The 23,076-nt window shown below is 38.8% G+C and overlaps 1 protein-coding gene across 1 annotated transcript in view; it reads left to right on the forward strand.

The window, feature by feature from the left end:
- Window positions 1-23,076, forward strand: part of USP22 (ubiquitin specific peptidase 22) — a 98,099-nt gene that overhangs the window by 12,081 nt on the left and 62,942 nt on the right. The window lies entirely within an intron of this gene.

The raw sequence follows: 23,076 nt of genomic DNA on the forward strand, positions 1-23,076 counted from the left end.
ATGCGTTTGAAAATCTCCATCTTGGGGAGATGAGGACAGTAAATGTGTGAAACTCCTTGAAGAATTGTATTACCTGATGGCTGCTCAAAAAGTAGACATTTTCTGGAGGAGCTGAGATACACCACCTTACCTGGTGTTTCATCCCTCTCTTGCCACAGAAGACTTTGTTCTCATTGCCTCATTAATGCAGCTAACACTTCTAATCCAGCAGCCCAAAATAGCTGTCGAGCCTGGATTTTCCTCCAGTGATGTTTGCTGCACAGATAGTTGATAAAACCCAATATGCTGAATGATAGCTGGGAAAAAACCCAACTGAGGTGCATAAGCCTGAGATGTTTCAAATATCTGATTTAAATAAGCTAATAAACGCAACATGATGGTATGTAAAAAGGCCTTTCTTTTCCTCAGAAGAACAACTTAGTTTCTTTGAGACAAAAAAAAAATCCTCTATCAACCTTCACAACTATGTGGACAGTAGTGGAAATATATAGGCGAGCAAGGATGTGCCGTGTAGCTTCCTTGCTCCAGTGATTTTCTGTGCTGGAGGAGTCAACTAGAAGGAGAATGGACCACAGAAAGCAGTGGCTCTTATTTTCTCTCCCAAGTAGTATCTCTTTCTGCTCTTGAAGACAGAATGCTGGTATTTCTGTGATCCAGTAGGCCATTAATGTAGATTTGGGAGTCAGCATTTTGTCTTTGTTAGCAAAGACCAGTGGTTTAAGGCCATGTCTATCATGAAAGATACAGTAGCTTGAAGTGATGAAGTACTGGGAAGAAGGTATGGGGAGAAATAGTTTACAGGCTGCTCTGTGGGAATTAAAAACAGAACTTTCTGCTTTACCCCCTTGTAATTTCACAGGGGACGGGGGGTGGTGTGTTTTTGTTAGGATTGATTTTTTTTGTTTGCTTTTTTTGCCTTGAGTGATCAGCCATAGATGGTAGCAGCAAGTGCGATCTGTGTGAATAATATGAATTAACTGGTGTTTCAGAGCAGTTCAGTGGAGCTTAAGTGCTAGCACTCTGCCCCGGAAGACGGAGCCCAGTCTGTGCACACCTCACACTAAACTATGCCCCTTGGATAAAGGTTGGTCTTCCCAGCCAACACAGTATTCATTTCGTCATTACAAACCAGTAATAAAAAGCTTTCGTTGCACTTCCCTAATTTCTTTCCAAAGTAGATTTTTCCAAACTGACTTCAGTTACAGGATCTGCTTCAACTCAGTGTTTACTCCTCTTTGCTAGACAACATTTTTGTTACCTTCTTGCTTATAGAGAAGCTTCTAGTCTCCGGGAATTGGAGCTTATTTCCTAGCAGGATAGTAGATTCATTGTAATCACTTCCTTACAAAATTCTCAACACATATTGTTCTTCTAATTCTCTCTCATGCTGTCGTATTTGAGAGTTTGGAGGTATGTTATATCCACTTACAGGTATGTGTTTGAACTAAAGCTTTTCAAGGAAATTGTAAAGTTTTCCTTTTGTCATACAGAAATTTGTGTTCTATGTAAACCCATGCTGATTGTGACGCCCATTTGACTTTTCCTGTCACTTTAAGCATAGTTTTATATCCAGCTACTACTAACAGTGAATTAGATTTGTTTTTCTTTTTTTTTTTTTTTAAAGAGATTATATCCTTTTGTCCTGGTTTTCCTCAGTGCTGAATCCCTTAACCTCACCTATTCATATGCTTCAAGTCACACTGCTTAAATTGTTAAAGTATTTCCTTCAAGTTAAGATCTTGTAAGTAGAACACATAATCTGTGAAATCAATTCTATCAGTATTACTGTTGCACGTTTCTTCTGGTTCATGGAGCAAAGTGAAGTTGCATTAGAGGTGAAGCTGATGATTGGTGGAATCTCCTGACTGCCTCTATGGAAAAATTTCTAGCAAACCAGATCAAAGAGCAGAAGTCCTGCTTTACAGTCCTATCAATTCTGCAAAGCAAAAGAAGGTCTAAATATGGTGAGTGTTCAAGCATGAAGGAGATTCCACCATGTTTTCTTCGGCTTCATGGCTTTCTTCACTTCCCTCTGCAGTTTTTGTTTTAAGAAACTTGTGGTAAGGAACTTTGTTTTCAGGTTTCTTCACTTTGTGGTCAGTTAGCTGGAAAAGTGGAATGGATGGCCATGGATCTGCCAAACAGGACTCCGTAGTAGAGTTGGGTTTGATGTAATGTCGTCTCTGACCTTCCAAGGACACCAAAGCTGTTTCTGAATCTGCATTTAACTGACAGGTAATGGCATGCAGTGTTGGAAAACAGAAAAGATTTCACAAACTCTTTAACTTTACACGAGTGACATCCTCAGTTGGACTCAGTGGTGGTTGTTTTTCTACAATTTGCCCATAGCTTTCAGAGTAGCTTATTTCATGTTGGATTGGTTTGACTGGATGCTTCAGTGTTTTTGTATTAAGCAGGAGAAATCTGGTGGGCTGTTTTCTGATTTTTGTTTCTGGTCTGTAACTGTTCTTTGGAGCACGTCCTCCATTGTAGGCAGTACCTTGTTTTCAATGACTGGCTTTCCTTTTTTTTTTCCCTTCCATACCTTGACTTTCCCTTGGTGTTCCTACTTCTTTGGCTGTACACTGCTTTTCTCCTTAGAAATTATCTGTTTGTTTACAGTTTAGACAAATGTCTGTGTTTCTGTGCTCTTAATTTCTTAACGTGAGCCCACCCTTTCGAGTCATGGAGCACTACTTCTGACACACTCTCTGAGCAGACTGCTCTTCATGCCAAGGTTGTAAGTGTTAATCTTGCTGCAGACTGGGGTGATAATTCATTACTGTCACAGCAACACATGCTTAAAGTTGCTTCTTGCCAGATTTGTTGGCTATATGCTATGTTAGAGAAAATTATTTCAAGAGTCTTATTGCATAGCCAGATGCTGTAGAACTAGTGCAATCAACCTCCCCTCCCCCTTTTTTATGACTGTTCTGACTTCAGGGAGGAAAACTATTATATAGTGAAACACATTCCTGTGGAGCACTAGTAAAGAGGTAGAGGAACTTCTGATCATGGGTATTTTTTCTGGTTTTGCTTCTAGGGAAGTTCTGTTTTGTGTTCAGGTTAAAAAATGAAGGAAGGCTTCTAAGGTAGGGTGAGGGGAATTAAAAAAGGAATTAAACAGTGTCCCCCTTGCTGTTTTAGTTATGTTCTCTGCAGTAGTGGAAGTTTTATGTTTTCTTTAAGAACATGTGCTAATGACTAGATTGGCTTGGTTCTGAAGAACTGTAGCTTCTCCTGCTGCCTGTGTCCTTATGATCTTTCAAAAGAAACAAACTTTGTGAACTCTCATTTACTAATGGCCAACATAGCTAGGCACTGGCCTGTAAGATGCTGTTTGATTTAGTTACAACTACTTTAGCTAGGTTAGGTGGTTGTAATTTTATCTCACTTGGAATTTTTATTCTATGTTGCTCTGTGAATGCTCAAGGATACATATCCTGCTCCTGGAACTTATGGCTGTAACCTATAAACCCCTTGTTATTTGGGCTCATTGGAAGATGATACTGTAAGCCAGAGCACAGGTCACCACTGTTATTTGGTCTCACCTGCCCCCTGTAAGGCTTCTACAAGCCCCTGCAACAACAGTTGTTCTGTCTCTGAGGTGTTGAGGAGAATTTGTGTTTTTTTGGTAGAGGATCTGAGGTCCCCCAGAACAACTTAACATTTGCTTTCATATATGTACTGTAAAAAAATGCCAGTTATTTAATGCATAGCTTCTGAAAAAACTCCATTTTGTGCACAGTGGCGTTTGATTACCAGGGGAGTGAGATTTACTGATTACTTACTCAGGCATGAACTTGCTAATACACTTTTCCCAGTGTATTTCCAGCATAAATCTTATAATGTCCAGTGGCTAGGCATTGTGTCACCAATAACTTCATCCTTTCTTACATTTCAAGAGAAGTTGCCATAGAAGTTATGTTATTATGAGTGTGTTCCTGTAGGTCAAGGTCCAGGCAAAAACATGGCATAGGAAAATTTGTTCTAGAATCACCCAAATTATGTGTGTCATGCAGCCTTCCCTACTTTTTATTCTTTGTGTCTTAATTATTTGCACTACCAGATTACAGGAAACACTATCGTGAAAAACAGAACTAGGAAGGGCTTCTTGTAGACCTGAGTAAACCACCTCTTTTCTTGGCAGGGATATCTTTTAAGCAACTTGAGATACTCTCAGGAAGGTCTGAGGCAGTACTCTCAAATTCTTTTTTAATCTGGCTGTAAAACGTAAAGACCATGTATTTGTCCACAAAACACTGCACGTTAGTAACCATAGAAACAAAGCAAGAGCTCAGATTTAGAAATCTGTATGGGATCTCGTGTAATACTTTTGCTCTACTCTATGTGAGATTACTTGTTGATTTGCAGTTGGAATACTTCCCTTAAGAATCCCCTGGTTTTGCTTCAAGCTCCTAACTGGTTTTTCAAGTGAAGTATGCCAAGGCAGTTCTGTTTTTTTGCTCAGGTAAAACACTTAGTAATTCACTTTCTCTATCACTCCAATCTTTTCCCTGGTCACCTCCACCCCAACACTGTGGTTTGTGCATATGTATTAGCCTTTCATTTTTCTGTATACAGAGGCTTTAAGAGCCCAGACAACTTTATCCTGCTGCTGGGGTCGCCTGTGCAGCTCTTCGGAGCTGACAAAAGAAAGGTTGAGTTCCCTGTTGTATTTCTGGCCTCCACTGACCTGTCTGAGTAAACGATAGATTGAGGCTGAATCTGTCTTGCCGTGTATAAGTGTTGAATTTATTACTGGTACTATTTCCGTGAGTGCAGGAACAGAGATTTGTTTAGAACAGAGATTTGTTTAGAACAAATTGCACGATGAGTTGTCTGTTCTGACCAAAGTTCAGCTTGCAGTGTGGTTATTTTTAATAGCAAATAGAATTTGTTTCTTTTTTTTTTTTGTTTAGCAATGCCAAGCATGCACAAACTTCTGCTATTATGGTAACTTTGGTGAGGGGTCTGGAGCTTTAATGAGCTGTTAGTGTACCAGCTAATGCCCTAACCAGCAGAAAGTGTTGGTAAGTCTCTCTGAGTTTTGGAAACAGGGATGAGCTAGATCAATGGAAGAGCATACTAAAAAGTATGCCTCATCTGCCAAAGGAAATGTTAGTATGTTGGGAGCAATAAATAATTAAGAATTTCTGAAAACCATTAATGTTCCTGTAGTATGGGGAAGAACAAGGAAAGCAAGTGATGATAAATACCCTAGTTCTCTTTTTCCCAGTGAGCCTGCAGTTTCAGATCTTCAAGTCCAAAGCAGCTGTTCCCCCCTCCCACATTCAATTGTTCAGTTGGGACACAAGAAGCATTAAGCTTATCTATTTGCTTGGACTGATTGATTTCAGATCTCGGTCATTTGCAGCTTTGGGGCAGAGTTTGTGGATTCCTACCTTTTGATGGTGTTTCCCTGTTGGAATGCAATGTGGTAACTTTTGAGATTGCATCAAGTGGATTTGCTGCTTAAGGGGAAGCTGTGGATACCATCAGACCATCGATGTGGGGAAGAGAACTGAATTTCGGAAGGGAAGGCAAGACACACAGAAGCCATGCCATCTGTTCTCGGGCTTGTTCAGGCTTCTCTGCAATTCAATCTTCTGCTTATTTCCACTTGATATAAATTATTACCTTTGAGCACAACAAAAAAAAAAGCTTTTCCATTTCCATATGGAAAGTAAGTAAACTGAAAATAATGAGAGATGGAAGCCCATACAACATCTAATCCAAAGTGAGGGAAGGTAGAAAAGTTGAAAGCAAAACCTCTTGTTTTGGGTGGGGAGATGATGGGGGAAGAGAGTGTCATAATGTGGATGGTTCAGGAAACCCCTGGGGTAAGCAGTGAGGATACACCAGGGAAGTAACTCTAGTGACTAGCTACTCAAGCAGCATAGAACAAGCCAGAGTGCTGTTCAGGTGTGGCTGTCCCTCTGTATCTCAAAGGTGAAATACGATTTTGGCTTGATTCTGGCAGAGTGGTTTTGGTGGTATAGCTGATTCTGTCCATCCCAGCAATGTGTTCTCTCATACACGATGCTAACGTGAGGCCCTGGCGCAGACACTGTTGGCCAAGTTTCATTTCCCCGAAGGACATTATAATGTGAGCAGAAATTATTGTGTAGACTTATCCTCCCTGTTTGTGTGAACACAGCTTTTTCATGTGGATGGACCTCCTTGCTTTTTTGTCTTTCTTTTAAACGCTTAAATTCTGTGCAAAGTCCGTGTAGTTGCATGTTAAACATAACTTTCTCCATTGGTGCATGCATGTGTTGAAATTAAAATTTGAAACCACTTAACAAAAGAACATTATTCTATCAGTCTGAAAAACAAGAACCTGTCACTTTCATGTTGTAGGAGCATGTAAGAGTTCTTGATTCTACCACCATTTCTTGTTTTTAGAGAGAACGTGAAGTAACCTTATATTGGCTGATGGGAAGCCAGGTGGAAATGATAACTTTTTTTAAATTGGAAAACCATATGAGTATACTCTTATACTTGTGTCCCTCAAAAGCACTGCTCGTGGTATCTACTGTCTGTTAATAACTTCTTAGGAGAAATTATGGAAATACTACTCAACGCACTAATTTTCTACAACTTTTCTCATTACTTCATTGATTTTTGAGGCGTAGATTTGTGCCAAGGTACACTGGGGTACAGTTGAACAAAATACAGAGCAATAAAACTGTAATTGTAATTCATGTATGAGCAACAAACAAAGCATTAATTGTATTAGTTTTGCTAGCAGTCTGTGTTCGAAGCGTGTGCTTTTTTAAACTTTTTGCACTGTTCTGTCTTGTCTGTAAGGCAGTTTCTTGCATTGAATTGTTTTTTATGTAGATGTATGTGCATCTGTAGGTAATTAATTTTTTAAAATTAAAGTCCCAAAATGCTAAGTTTTCAGACTCAAGCAGGTATTTCCTTCACAGCTCTGAGTAAGCTCTGCTGTCCTCGAGTAAGCGTCCTGAGGAATAGTACGCTCTGCTTCACCGTTAGACAGACTATGGGAGTTCAGCTGGAAAGAGGAGACTTCCTTTTCTTGTAGCTTGTTTGACTTGCGGCAGCCTCATTAAAGTGAGATTCTGTTAAACAGAATTACGAGGTCAGTGACTACCAGTCTGGCTTTCTGGATGCCAGCGATACTCCCATCTCTGGATGATCAAAAAAGATGATTTGATTTCTGTCACAACTGCTGTCTGCAAATAGCTCAGTCATGTTTGCTGTAGGACTTAAAAAGCAATTTGTTCCACCAGTGCATGTTCCAATCTTGAGCTGTGTCTTTTTTCAGTTGGGAGTCCTCAGATCTATGATTTTTGCTTTCCAAATAGATTATTTAAATCACATGATTGTTATACAACTGAGATTGTCTCTTCTGTGTTCTGCTTTACACAGAAATGCATGTCCACCCAAGTACCCTTAAACTCTTCTGATAAGATAAACTGTAAATTATATCTGAGTAATTTTTTTTCTGAAAGCAGTCTGCAGCTTTACTGTACAGATGCTCTTTTGGTAAATGAAACACTACTTATCTTGATTATTAGTATTAATGGACTCACTGTGGGCACAGTATTTGCTAATGCCAGGTAGAATCTAAGATGTCTTTTTATGCTTGACAAATGTGACAGTCACTGTAGTCCTGACTGTCCTGTCTGAATGAATCAACGGCATGTGCATGAGTAGTTGCTGGCAATCCCCTGTAAAGCATAAGCAGGCTCTGTTCTTCCCTTTCAAGCATCTTTTACAGGCACGGTTATTACTGAAATGCCACATGCAACTAATTTTGTGTTCCAAAACCCTCTCTGTAACTGATGAATGTCTTGTAGTTTTTCCTTGCGCACTTACTTCTTTTTAAAGGTCTCTCTGCTCTTACAGAAACCGATATGCTTCTGTCCAAGTGTGTGATGCTAACTACTGAATGTCTATGGCATTAATATAAGTAGACATAAATAGAGCAAGGCCTCTACAAAAAACAGATCTTTTCCCATCATACAAACTATACCAGTGTTCAGATACTATTTTTGGATAGAAAATTTGCAGTGGCTTCCTGGAGCTCAAGGTGTACTCAATATTAAGAGTACATAAATTACCTTCTGAAACTATCTTTACAGGAAATTGAAATTCAAATTCCCTTTTTCTTCTTCTAAGTAAACAGTTTCACTTTTTTAACATATATATCTGTGTGTGTATATATACATACATAAGTTGAATTTTCATTTGACAAGGAATGTTCATATACGGGACAATTCTTCTCAAAAGCCAAAGTTTCCCAAGAGCCAGTGGAGAAAAAAAGACATGAATGAAGTGGGTTGAAACAGTTTGGATCTTATTTGCAATACTTCTGTTTTGCAAGATATAGAGAGGAAAATAATTTATTTTTTTCTTGAAATACAAAACCAGAGCTGGTTTACAGAATTTGAAGGGTTATGTACAAATAGCTATTCCTGCTTACTTGTTATCATGGGTGTTATTTGAGGGGTTACTGTCTTTGTTTTCATGAAACAGTTTGGAGGACGAGCTGTATGTCTTACATAAAACTGAGGATGAATCTTTACGTGAATGGTGAAATTAACTTTTAGCTGCACTAAGTGCTTGCATATTTAAATGTTCTAGTAGTTGGACAGTGCACAGAACAGCATTTATATATACTTCATGTTCCTTGTACCAAGTGCTAAAGGAGTTGCCTACAATAGTGATACCCAAGAAGTTGTCACATTCACTAGAGTTCTGTTTTCCCCCATTCTTCATAGCGTTCCTGACCTGTCCACTACGTGCATTTTTTTCTCCTGTCTCTTTTTAGTGTCATCATTTGAATTTTCTCTAGCAAAACTGTAGTGATGAGTTTGCTGTGCAAAAACATTTGTCCAGAGGGTCATGTGGAGTATGAATCTATTTGATAAATCTTTTCTTCGTTTTTCTTAGGAGATAAGTTTTACCTGGGATTGGTGAACTGGGGAGTCCTAATGCAGATCTTGGGCTAAACACATGTAGGTAGTACTGTTCCTCCACTTCCATCATCAGTTACCACTGCTATCACTTGATTATCAGAAACGGGATGTTAGGAGATCCTCCTCTGATTAAATCTTTTGGCACTTTAATTCCAAGTGTTATTTCCTTACTGAGAAAGAAATGCCTGGGCACGGATTCACAGTACTGATGAGAAACACTTGAACTTGACTGCAAACTTGCAGAAAAATTTTCCCTCTCTTAGAAAACCTTTTCTCTGCATTCTTAATTTCTGTGTGATTAGTCAAAGAATAACTGGAGTAATTCATTAACTTTGACAAGCAAATTGTCTTCTACATCAAAGTACTGTTCTAGCTCTCTGGCAGTGGACAAAATTAAATCTTTAATAGAAATCTTAATGTCTTCACCAAAAAGAAGTGGAAAATGTTATGTATTATGCAGCATGTTACTTTTTCTTGCTTACAGGGCACAGACGTAACGGCTAGTAGGTTGAAAGGTGAGAGTATTGTGTTTGAATAGTTCCGCTGATCTGATGTGTATGTAAGAGCTGGGGCTCTTCAGCCTGGAGAAGAGAAGGCTCCGGGGAGACCTCATAGCAGCCTTCCAGTACCTGAAGGGGCTACAGAAAAGCGGGAGAGGGGCTTTTTAGAAGGGCAAATAGTGACAGGATGAGGGGGGATGGTTTTAAACTGAAAGAGGGGAGATTTAGATTAGATATTAGGAGGAAATTCTTTGCTGTGAGGGTGGTGAGACCCTGGCCCAGGTTGCCCAGAGAAGCTGTGGCTGCCCCCTCCCTGGCAGTGTTTAAGGCCAGGTTGGATGGGGCTTGGAGCAACCTGGTCTAGAGGAAGGTGTCCCTGCCTGTGGCAGGGGGTTGGAACTAGATGATCTTTAAGGTCCCTTCCAACCCAAACCGTTCTATGATTCTATAATGGCAGTAGTTAAAACTGCTGAAGGTGAATCCATTTGCATTTCTTTTTAAAATCAGGTCTTTGTCTTTCGCTGAGATTTATATGCATTTTTTGTATTGGATATAGTTTTAAGATGTTCTTCGGCACCTTTAAACGTTTTTCTTTGCTGTCTTGTAACTTGAGTTCCAGTATTTTAATTTAAGAGCATTCTGTTGTGAGAATGTGAAGCAACGTGCATATTATACGTTCTGAAGTATTGTCAAAAAGATGCATCATGGAATGAAACAATGGCGTTGTGTCGAAAGCGTTCTGTCTTGATGGTTCGTGTTCTGCAGAACTCTGAATAGTTTCAAGAGTTGAAATAGTTTTAGGATTTTTTTTTAAGTTGTTAGCCTCAGCTTTTCAATCATTTAAGTAAAAGCTGTGTTCCTTTCAAAAGGTTGCTAACAATTGTTTGGAACCAGCTACCAGAAATTATTCTCAGAACTTCCCAATTGCTTTGTAAGATAAGTCTTTACCCCATGAAAGTGTTGTGTTGTTATGGTTTTTGGTTTGTTTTGGTGTGTGGTGTTGTGGTTGGGGTTTTTTTGTTTTTACTTTTCACTCTCTCCTGTAGGTACTTCAAAGGAGGCTCAGCATGTGCCGTATTTGGTAGCATGACGGTGGTTTGGTTTTTATCTCACCAGGATTGGTAGCACTTTGGCTGCAATGTCTTCTTCCTTTCCATCTTTCATATTTTAATAGGGGTATTAGAATTTTATGAAACCTAATTAATTCAGAAAGAAACTGGTGTTTACACAGCCGGATTGTATAATACTTACGGCTCTGGGTTTGCTTTCATGCTTGCTATCAAGGAAAGAGGAGGTCTTTTAGGTCCTGAAAGTAATGTTATCTGCACTTAATTATATTTTCACCCTTTCTTCTGCAGCCCTTCCAACGCCTTCCTTTGGAACAGTAGAGGGTAGGTGAAGCTTTTCTAGAGACAGGCTTCTCCTTAAAACCTGGCTAGCAAAATGGCAAAAGTGGAGGTGCCTTGTTTTTGTTTTATTTTGTCCTTTAAAGAGCAAAGAAAATAGGAAGCAAGATCTGTTGCTGATGTTATGAAACAGGCCTTCACTGTAATTAACAGCCTGGGAGTTTTTCTGCTTGCTTTTCTTATCCCTGTGTTGCAAAAGCTTGCTGTCCTGCTGGGATTTCTTTTTGGAATGCAGAGGTGTGTTCTAGCTAGAAGCATGTGCTTTGCCTAATAAGCTTTCCTGGCCATTGAGCCCAGCTGGCTGCTGCAGTCTGTATTTGTTTTGTCTTAACTAATTTTTATATCCATGCTTTAAATTAAACTAACAGTTTTTGCATTAAATGACAAACCAAACACAATGTCCATAAATGAAACCAAACACTATAATCTACTAATTTTTGTTTTCAATGTGCAACATTATGTAATCAAGCAGCCTACTAAAAAAGATGATGTGGAACTAATACTGGTGGTATGTAAATAGTGCTAAACTAAGTGATGGGCCTTTGTTGAAGGGTGTGTTTTATACTGAGTTAAGGGTTTAGCACTTCCTCTTGTAAATACAAAAGACAGGTGAAGAGAGCAGGGTCTGGCTGGTCAGCACAAAATGTTCTTGTCAAATCTTTATATCTTTTGCTGTAGGAGATCATACATGCCATCAACATGTCACGCTTAGCTGGAGTCTACTGATGGGTTAATTTGCAGGGTTGCTGCAATCTTGCAGCTACCTCTGAAGCTGATAAAAGTTCCAAGTATGCAAACTCTCTGAAATTCAGCCATGTGTCTTTCTGGTTTGGTCCAAATTATGAATGGACAGAATAAATGTTAGAAGATGAAGCATGGAATAGAAATTCTATTTCAAAGTAATCATGAATCACTATTTACAAGCCTACAACAGTGACACTGGAATTGTTACTGCAAGATTGTTATTCACGTATTCGTGGAAATGAAAAATGTTTTTGTTCTTATGCTCCCCTTGTCTCTCAGTTTTTGTAGTTGTGAGTGACATGAGATGTTTTCTTGTTGGGAAAACATTTGCTAATGGGAAAAGGAATACCTCTGTCTTCTGTGGTTGCTCACAGATTTCGAGGCGGTTGGATCGTGTGTCCTTAGCTGTAGACAAAGACAGACTTACTGTGGCTGATGCCTGTAATAGATGCATTATTGTAATGTGGGCTTCAGTCTCAAGAGATGCAGAGCCTTAGCTGCGAGGCTGGCGCTACGTCATCTTCAGTGCTCTTTTGGGTAGTGCTGCCTCTCTGCTTCTGCCTCTCTGGCCGTGTGGGTGACAGCAGCAGTGTGGGTTCTGGCACACCTCCCCTCACCTCCCCAGCCCCTTTCACTGTCACCCTTCTTCCTTTTGCTCTTCTCCTGACTGTTGGTGCCTGGCCCTGGTTTACAGCTTCATGAGCCACACTCGGTGCAATCATAAGCATGGATGAGAGATGTAGGCTTGCCTCTTTTCTGGCTTTATTGCTGAGTATGAAAATTTTTCATATAGTACCAGTCAATACAAAGCTCTGGCTACTTCTCACTCTGCTGTTAGGTGCCAGCGGAGTTTTTTTTAATAAGATGTAGCAGCTACTTGGAAGTTAAATAAAAAAAACCCCACAACAGCAACAAAAATACCTCTCTTTAACCCTGTTTGGATATTTATTCTCACAGTAGTAAGGACAGACTTTTTTATTCTAGTGAATTCATGTAGTTTAAAGCTGCTGTGAGTAGAAGCTTCTCCCTTTGCTGCTAGGGTGAGTGGCATCTGACCTGCACATAAATGCTCTCCTGCTCTCATATTCATTGTAGGCAAGCAGTCTGAGCTGGGTCAGGATGAAGATTTGAATCTATTTGATGGTTCTCCATGTTGCTCTTCAAATAATTGCATTGCAGTGAGGCTCTAGACGTTTTTTTCTTTACACAAATGTCAGTGGACAGATTTAGGGCCTGGATGTCAACTCCATTCACTTACAGGTTTGCCTCATGTTTATTAAACTGTGACTGACCAGAATCAAAGTAAATTTCCTGAAGTCAAAACTCCTGATGATGACACCTCAAAAAGACACAGGTAACTGCATTTGTAATTAAATTATTAAAAAAGGGAAAACTTTTGCATGTGACTAAATAAAAAACCCCAACTTTTCCTAATAGCGCTTCTTTTAGTAATGTACAGAATAGACTGTTTAAAAACATCAGGATGAATTTCTCTACACTTGATTTAAAAATCTCAGTTCAGAAATTTGTCTGTTTAGGCCTTCTGAACAAGGCAACTAGTACATGACATGTAATCTGTTAATGGCTTACAGGCATCTGTGAGAAGGAATATATGGATTTTTACTTAATGCTATTGTTTGGTACATTAAAAAAACCCCAACAAAATATTGTTGAGTGGTTGGGTATGGCTGGGGGCAAAAAAAAATCAGAGCATGAGAAGGAGATCTCTTTAGCTGTAGTCAACGAACTAAAAAGAGGAAAGAAATGAGAACTTCTCTTGCGAGATTGTCATCCTACACTTTCAGAGGAAGGTTTCAGCATTGTAACTGAAACTTTGTTTTAAAAAAAAAAAAAAGTAGTGTCTTTAACAGTCCTGATATCAGTGATGGAAATTCAGAAAGTGCCTCACAGCCACTATGACCTTTACAGTATTAAACCTGTCCAAGGATCGCTGTCCCAGCTTCTCAGAAGCACTCTGAAACCATCGAGAAATGGTGTCCTTGCTTTCTTGAACTTGCTGCCTGTGTATATTTGAAGCTCTACAGTATGGGAGGAATAGAGATTTCAACCAGAAAATGGGAAGATTGTATGTTATACCAGACGTTCAGTTTAAACTCGAGTAGGTTGAGTTAGAGATAGGTCAAATGTAACCAACTTAAAATGTTATTTTCTGTCGTAATGGAAGGTTGGCCTTGAGATAATTAACAAAGTGCTTGGTAGTATAGTGGAGGTGGGGGGAAAGGAGCAAATAGCTGAAACATTGTAGTTCCATGTTTCTACAAAAAGGCAAGTGTTTGTTATGGCAGCATTTTTTTTTTTTCTTAACACATGGACAAGATGTTCTAAACTCAGCTCCAAGAACTAAGTCTTACTAGTGAAGTGCCAAATTAAGAATATATTGTGATGTATTTTTGGTTTGTGTTGGGTTTTGGGGGTGTTCTTTGTTTCTTTGAGGGGGGGGGCAGGTTGGAGGGCTTTTTCTTTGCTTCTTGATTTCATTTAGGTGATTCCAAATTTCTGTACTTGGAAACCACCCCTTCCCCAAGCCCTCCTGATTAACAGCAGTTAGAATTTCACGTGCCCTGATCTTGAGAGGCAGTAACAATGTCACTGCACCTCTCCTCCCAATGTATTCCTTTGCGAGGCCAGTAAAATGAACTTACTTTTCAAAGCAAGTTAGCGTTCCAAATGCAACATGAAGTGTTAAAACATAATAGTTGGCTGTACATCCTTTGTAAAAGGACAGAATCTCTTCACTAAGAAACTATCCCCCACCTTCCTACACACGTCGTGATTATTCTGTGGGACTGCAGCAATTTGCCAACTCTTTAAATGGATAAAGGAATAAATTTTTGTCAGGAGAATGCTTATATCCCAGATTTTTTTTCTGAAGATGCTTTTATTCATCTGACCCATTTTAGTGTGAGAAACCCAAACTCCTTTTCCGGAAGATATTTTGTGCTCCTATTGCTTTAATAGTTTTTCTAAGCTGACTTGTATGTCTATAAGGCTCAGAATATCTGTCTAAATCTTAAATTTTCTAAAGAGTGAACTGCAGTTCTCACCACCTGTGTCTTATTTCCATAACTTTAGATTTACGAATTTGCATGAAAGTTTTCTAGTGAAAGACTTCTTATTTTGCTCTAGTAAAATGAATTACTAATTTGTTTTATACTGAGGTATGAGGAAATAGTAAGCTTCAGTTTACTAGATATCAAAGCATGTTCTGTGCAAGCATATTGAGAATTTGCTTTCATTCTCTGAATGTTCCTAGGCAGTAGTGTGCTAGTTGGATTAGAGTGTTCCTGTACATACTCAGCTGGGTGAACATAAATGTCATCAGATGCTGATGTCTTCATATCATAAGTGGAACTAGACAAGCAAAATTTCTAGTTTGTCCATTATAGGTCCATTTTATGCTTCACGCTAGTGAAAGCACTGTTGTTTGAGACCCTGTGAATGTTCTGTCTTATTTTCTCTGAAAGACTTGCTGTGTAATTTTAGAGGATGCACTTGTTCTGATGAAGACTAGTTAGTGTGTATGGGTTAAAGGTCTTTCCTATGTCAGCCCATTTTTCAGGCATGTTTTTAAGGGGGAATGTGCTGCTTTGGGAATGGTTTGTGGTGCTTTGGGCAAATCGGTCTTTGGAAGAAGAATTGGCAAATGTTCTGTGTAGCTCTTGTGAAAACAAAAGGAAAGTTTATTTTATTGTTTTGTAATGGTTTTTCTTGTAGGCACTGTGAGGGGACTAGAACTTGTCTTCAGCTCCTGTTAGACAAAGAGGAAGTTTTATTCTTATGGCAAGAAGTGTGTTTGGCTTGTATGCCTTCTTTGTTTGTTACGTGTATCATTACTGAAACCCACAATTGTCAGAAAAGTTGTAAGCAATGGGGTTAATTTCTTGCTTTGCTACAGTAAATATAAAAATGTCATGTGTAATAACTCTTAAAGTCTTGACAGAATGGCGCATAACTCACAGGAAGCTTTTAAAAGCAGAAATGTTTTCTACCAGACTAATGCTTTTTGGTTAGGCTCAACAATGGATCTACCCTATTTAGTGCAGCATTGGTGGTGTTTGGTTTTTTTTTAATAAAACAAATAGTCACTAATAGATGCACTCTGTCACTCTATTGCTGCTCATTTTCTACTAGTTCCTTTTTTTGCTGAGAGTATTTGTCTCATAAATAAGTCATGCCACAGAGAATCTGTGCTCTGTAGCATCATCTCATCCATCTTTCCTACTAGCAGAAGTGCTTTGACTTTGATGTGGACTAATTAAGTTCACATTTTTATGGACATCTTACAGTAGTTAAAGAAAAGATAGCTGAAAAATCTGTGCTTTTCTAAATGAGGCTGTAAGACTTGTTAGGACTTTGATCCTACGTGGAACTAAGTTTCTTTTTTTCTTTTCTTTCTGAAAGGAGTATTTCCATGCAAGTAGTATGGCAAACTTCCCAGGAGCGTACCTGTTTTCATATGAAGAATCCGGTTTCTTAGTTTTATGCAGGGCAAAATACAATCTCTGCAGCATAGACAGGGTTTAATAAGACTCTCTGCACAGCATCAGGCAGGTTTGTCTTGTAGCTTGCTCCTTGAATTGCTTCCCAAGTCACGTGCTCACAGATTAGATCAATACATTATCTAATAGGACGTTTAAAAACATTTCCACGATTTGCTGACATGGGGGAATGGTGAGGTAAAGTAATAGATTTTGTACTAGATCTGAGAATACACTACTGCGGTATTGGCAAGCCCCTTGTTCTCATGTGAAATTCGCTGCTGCAGTGGTGCATTGCAGGAAATAGATAAAAATCAACACACAGAACATATCCACGCGTCGTATATATTCAGGGAAGGAGACATGCCTTTGAACCTTAAGCAGCTCACATGTTTTCACAAGCCAAATACGCTTTCCACTTTTAAAAGAATCTTACTATAGGAGGACATGCGATTTAATTTGAACAAGATCCATTATTTAAATGGTTTAAAAACACAATAGGCTCTTAAATGTATCTTCTGTAGAGTACTTGAGAAATCATTTAGATTTTAAATGCTAGTGGTGGGGATGAGCACCTACCAAAGCAGAAGCAAATAAGCAATTTCAGCATAGTCATTCGAATTCCAAAGAATTGCTTTGTTCCTGTTGAAATACAGCTTTTTACTACTGTGACTATTTATGGGAAAACCAAAATTATATCTTTAGAGCATCCTCCTGTTTTCTTCTCTAGCTTGTGCTGTCTGTCTTTTAAATTCTGCAACCATTTTTTTTTTTTTCCCCTCCCAAGTTTCATTTCAGCCTTGTACCTGCTGTGGAATTTTGTGTGAAACAAAAATGGGAAAAAATTGGGTATTTTTTTTTAAAAAAAAAAAGATTTAATTTCCAACTCTTGGCATAATATATAATCCAGAGTAAGGAGAGCCAGAAAAAAAATCTGTGTGTAGAGGTTTAATGATAACTACTTAGAACTGTTCCACCCTCGAATACAATTCTTAATTTCTTCAAAGTTCTCTGGTTTTAGTTTGACTCGCACTGCTTTCTTGAGAAGAGCCCTTGAACCAAAGCTGTGGTTTTGGAGCTTGAGTTTAATGTACACATTACTTTGCCTTATCGAAAGACAGGTAGTTTGTGCCCTTGCAGCAACTTGAATAAGGTGTAATGGAGAAGTTTTTATCAGTTTGGAAGAGAAAAAAAAGTTTCCTCCAGTTGCTTTCTCGCATCTTTTTACATTTTTTTTCACTTATAGGCAGAAGTAGGATTTGTGGAATTAGCCTTATGTTAATCTAACCTACAGAAGGACAGCAAGTGCCTCAGATGGTCAGAATGGTATATTTTTATTTACCCTCAGTTTGAGAACTGTGATGTTAGTTAACAACTTAGGCTATTTCATCTTTAATTATAACGTGTGATTTCGTTGTCTTCAAACTTGTGCTCAGATGGTCAGAGCCAAACATCCTATTCACAGACTAGAAAAGCCGTGTGGGGATCTTCTCTGTGCCGCCCCCGATGGCAATACGGGAGCCAGCAAATAGACCAGTGCAGAGCAGGTGCCTTAGATTTAATGTTTGCTGTTGAACAGAGCCGAGACACTTCACTGTCTTTTTCTGCTGCTGTCTAAACAATAGAATAACCCAGTTTAAGAAGTTACCTGTACTTGGCTTTTTTTTTTTTTTTAAAGATGACTTTCTGAACACTTATCACAAAATTCTGTAACTAACGCACAGTTTTGCTAGTACTAATAAAACCTTTACTAGTACCTTGACCTAGTGATGCTGGAAACAAAATTTACAGTGTTGATGGAATATTCTTTTAAAAAAAAAAATTAACATTTCTAATTGGACAATACCATAATTAAGACTTAGTTGCAGGAAGTGAGTGAACAATATGTAAGTTGGCTTTTTTTTTGTAAAGCTGATGTGTCAGAAATGTGCGCTGACTCAGTGTGAATCATCCTATCAGCACATGGAGAAGTGATTTATATGACATACCATGGAGAACTGGAGCATCAATTCCTTCTTTTTGTTTCTTGAAACCTAAGAATGTGACTTGGAAGTTTTAAGTATTTAAATTTCTGAAATATCCCAGCCACTATACTAATGGATGATGGGTCCATGGCGTGCCTGCCTTAAGAAAGCAGTACAGTGAATCTTGAAGTAAATGTAGACTAAGAAGCAATAGGAATGTCATAAGGCAGATTTGACCTAAATTTGTTACTCTTGAGGTGCAAAGAGTACTTGAGAGTAATAAATAGTGGCAGCAGTGGTTTAATACTGGCTTTCTCCTCCCACAAGGCAGAAGAAACGCTGCTGTTGGAATAGCCATAGGGTCTCCATCTTCAGCAGAGAAAGCAGCAGTGGTCGATCATGCGACCTTTTGTGATTCTGTCCTTTTTTCTTTCAAAAAATAGGCTAAGGGAAGCGTGCTGTTCGGCACACAACATGCGCTGCTGTGTCTACATTACATTTGGACAAGAACTGGATGCAACGCGGATGGATAAGAATAAAAATAGAAGTCAGTGCCTAGGCTATGGTCTAGACACGGCAAGGTGAATAGCAGAGGCAAAATTGACAAAGAAGATTGACTATACCTAAAACGTGCATGTTAAGACCAGGAAGTCTGAATACATGAGGAAATGTTTAAATTTCCCTTAAATGTCTTGATCTGTGGCCCAGTGAGGGCATTTGTATTTCATATCTGAAAAGTTTCAGTTGAAAGTCTCTGACTTTTCTGTTTTGTGGTTTTCTTTTTCTTTCCCCTATTCTGCCGTTACACTAATGAACACTGCAAACTTCAAATTGGTCTCTTCACTTTTGCTCATGTGTCTGTAAGGAATTAAGAATTCAAGAAAGCAGTTTTGTTGCGGTAGCTGTCACTAGTTCCTAAGGCTCAGGGCAAGTGGACCCTCATTTGTTGCTGTCTCCTACTTGCCTCTGCCACCAGTGTGTGGAAGCATCACCAGGAAAAGGTGATTGGACTGGAAAGGATGTATTTATCTCATAACATCTAGTTTTAACTCAAAGCAAGTTTAATCATAGAAATATAAAATCATAACAGGAGGGAAAGTATTGAGAATTATAGATACTCTGCTTCCAGGCATCTCATAGCATTGCTAAATTTTGCCTCTTGACTTCAGGGCTAGCAGCTTCTCCTGCCTAAATAACTGCTGTGGTGGTTGTAGCAAGGTTAACTTTGGAATAGATTTCTCAATTTCTCACAGCAACCCTCCTTCAAAATTCAACAGCCACAAGTGGGACTCCTCAGTGTCTCCACGTGCCTGGAGTTCACCTTCTTTCAAGTCCACCTAAGTGCTACCTTGTAAGGAGTAGTCTGAGCTGAAGTAATGCTTCTGGAGCACAAATGCTTCTTGGGATCAAAGCAGAGTACAGTGACAAACTTATGCACGGAGGGAGAGTTTCCCATGTACACCTGTATTCTGTAGGTAGGCATATTTAGAGCTGTACAGCAAACACCTTCATCTGTGTAGACTGAGATTGAAGTTCTTTCTGAAGAACTTCAGAACTTGGGCTGGAAAGTGAAGCATACTCCTCCAAAGAGTTTCAATAATGATGATAACGTATTAGAAAACTGCATACTTTTCTCCTCTTGTTTCTGATGCGTTGAAATGTTATGTCTGTTTTACACAAAAGCTTACTTTAAAAGGTGGGGAAATAGAAGTAGATTTGTATTGGGAAACTCTTACTTTCCTAATACTAAGAATTTGTACACGATCAAACACTTGCAGGGATCCATAGCTAGTGTATTTGCTTTAAGAGTACCTTGAGAATCTGCTTCTTTGAGTTACTTGTGAGCACATACAGTGTGGCAACAGCTTCCTTATGATCTTTTAACCTCCCAAGCCTCCCACTGTCGTGTTAGTGTTACCTAGTTCATCTTTTCCCATGAAACTTTGTGACGAATATGGTTTACGGACTGTGAAAGGTAGGAGGTCTTTGGCTTAAAAGCTTGTAACTGACAACAGCTCTATTCTGAAAGTGCTCTGATATATTTGGTGTGAGCATAAGAGGCAAGGCTCCTTCAGTACCCTAGTGAAAAACTTCTTTAAAAAGATGTTTTCCTCTCATGTACAATTAAATAAAAATTGAGCTGCTAAAGCTACTTCTGAAATAGCTGGAAATACGAAAGGGTGATTTGCAATAGTTGAGGTCTATCGTATGCCTCTTGCTTTGTCTGCACAGTTTGCTTTGCAGGGATAGTACATTGCCACTCAAAACTGCCATTCATTGATTTGAGGAGCCAGTGTTATATGAAGTTGAAACAGGTTTGTAGGTTTTTGGAACAACTGATGCTACGTGCCCAGCGTGACCTTCTTGCTTGAGGTGGAGCTGGAGCTGGCCCAGGAAAGGAGGGCAGGAACAGGAGCTGTCAGACAGAGAGCTGCTAGGGCAAAACAACACCGGCTGGATGCACTAATTTTCTCCACTGCCGTTTCGATGGTAGGATGGTAAACTAATAATAAGATGTTCTGATAATTTGGGAAGTCTTGAAGTGTCAGCAGTCTGGTTTATGTGACCTACTGATGCCTGCTGCTTTCTTTTTAACTCACTTCGTATCGTAGCTATTAACAGTATCAAGAGCAGGTAGCCTTTTAGAGATGGGACTCCATTAACCTGTGTTGCAGTGATTACAACCAGTTCCCTTTTGTGTGTTGTGCACTAGTTTTCACATTCTCATTTGCTAGGCTGTTTAAACCTCCTCTAAAGAAGGTACAGAACCATTGCTGAAGGTCTGGGCGTGTGAGCTACCACTGTCTTAGCAGCAATAAAGGAGATCGGTAAAGGAAAAAACACTGAAGAGTGAATTGGGATATTGAATGTTGCTCAGTCCTGCAGCTTTGTCAGAAATGTTGTCAGTTGCTGCGTATGTGTGTGTGTATACACTGTTTGTATTGTGCGGGACCATTCTTTCCAGTTTTCTATCATTTAAAAAAGTGATTATAATCTTCCAGAGAGAGAAACCAGAGAAAAGGAGAAGTGACAGGTTGATTCTGCAGCCGAAATGCTGATTGACTTCACTAAAGCATCTGGACCATAAGCAGGACCTGACTTGCTTTTTAAAAAAGTTGTCGTGTTTTAAAGCAAGCTTCTGACTTTATGGATCCTCCTGATTCCGATTACCCATTTGCAGTCTTCTGTTTCGTCTTAGACTGTAGCCTAAAGAGATGGCAGCAGGGGTGGGAGTATTATGAAGCAAAGTAATTTGATTATTTGGGGTGGGGTGGGAGGGTGGCAGCTTTGTTTTAACTTAGCAAATTGTTTAAAAGCACAGACAGATGAAGAGGAGACAGCTAATCTAGTTAAGAATAGCCACTATGTTTTTGGATATTGATTTCATTCTTCACTCCGTCTTTTAACCTCGTTTTCTTACAATTTTAGAAAAACCATCTTGAGCTATTCTGAACAAACAGAGGATATGGATAAATAGCTTCCTTTAAATAAGTGATTGAACTGCTCTTTTAACTTACCACTAGTTGTTTTTTTTTTTACATTCTTTGATTTCTTGTAATTTTCATTGAAATAAAAACTCTTAGAGTATGAATTTTCTGCCTTTTAGCCTAAAATGATTGGATTTTACATGCTTGTTATGTCATCAATTTACAATACATTTAATGCTAAAAGATTTATTTTTAGCTGGCTAAATAAAATAGCGAGTTGCTAGAGTTGTCATAGCAGCAATCTTAACAGATAGGCTGATCCTATTTAGGTTTTGCAGCCAAAGAGCGACCGTTAGGCAACAGTTTGACAGTTCTGCAGTATTTTTCTAAAGATGGAAATTGTGATGGTGATTTTTTTTTTTTTTTTTGGTCCTACTTTAAAATATTTCTTTCTGTAGGTGTGTGCAGTTTGATTCAACCGATCTATTTCCATCTAACAGAACTTAGGAGAACTTTGAATACACAACATGTGAGATTCAGGATTTAAGTCTTAATTTGTAGAAGTCTGAAAATAAATTACAGGGTGCAGCATATTGCAAGCTGCTTTGATTATTTTTTTAACAGCCATAAGTATTCTGAAAGAAAAATGCCAGACTAGAGAACAGGATCATACATCATTTATTCAGCACTAATTTTAAGTCGTGGCAGACTGGACAAATATTACTCAAGAACGTTGAAGTTATTTTTGATGAAATGCAGTGCCTGGGTTAGATGATAGCTTAGTATTTTAGTAATGCTGATTTTTATTTTTTTAATATTAAGAAAAAAATGCTTCTGTATTGACAAGCAAAAGGAATAGTATTTTCAGAATAGTCTGTAAAATAAGGCATACCTCTGTAAGTGATCTCTGTAGGTCTGAGCTGTTACAGAAGTTCAGTTATTCTTAAATATATGTCTGAATGCAGTTGCTGTTGTCTGAGATGAAAAGTGAATTTACTGTGAGGAATTTCTCCTGTCTGTATCTTCCAGTCAGATGGTATTGGACCTGAATTGGTTTTGGTGGTGTTGAGCAAAAGACTTGATCCCTCAAGTTCTATTAAGTCTGTTAGTAGACAGGGTAATTTTTCAAAAGATTTGTTGAAGTACCTGAGTTTAATCTAAGAGAAAGATTTGGGAGTTGTTGGCTTAAAGAGTGCTTCAAATATGATTGAGAGTCAAAAAGTCTACTTAACCTTCTAATTGCCTTTTTTTTTTTTCTCTCCAGGCCTGCTTGTTAAAGTGTTGTTATAGAAATACAAACCCTCGCATTAGGCTTACATGCTTATTAACTTCCAGTGAATCACGGTAACTTTCATCACATACCTCCTCGTCTGGGTCGCTCTGGGGAACAGGCAGCACATCACTTTCCAAACTTGATTCAGAGCCAGTCTGAGAGTGACAAATTGACTTCTGTAACTCTCTGACTGGTATGGATTTGATGTTGTACCACTGGTTCATGGGTTGATATAAAGAAGTTTAGTGAATGAATCTGGCAGAATCTCCCAGCAGAGAAATGAAATGCCATATACCTGCAAATTTTAATGT

The sequence above is a fragment of the Nyctibius grandis genome, chromosome Z, assembly GCF_013368605.1.
Source record: "Nyctibius grandis isolate bNycGra1 chromosome Z, bNycGra1.pri, whole genome shotgun sequence".
NCBI lineage: Eukaryota > Metazoa > Chordata > Aves > Nyctibiiformes > Nyctibiidae > Nyctibius > Nyctibius grandis.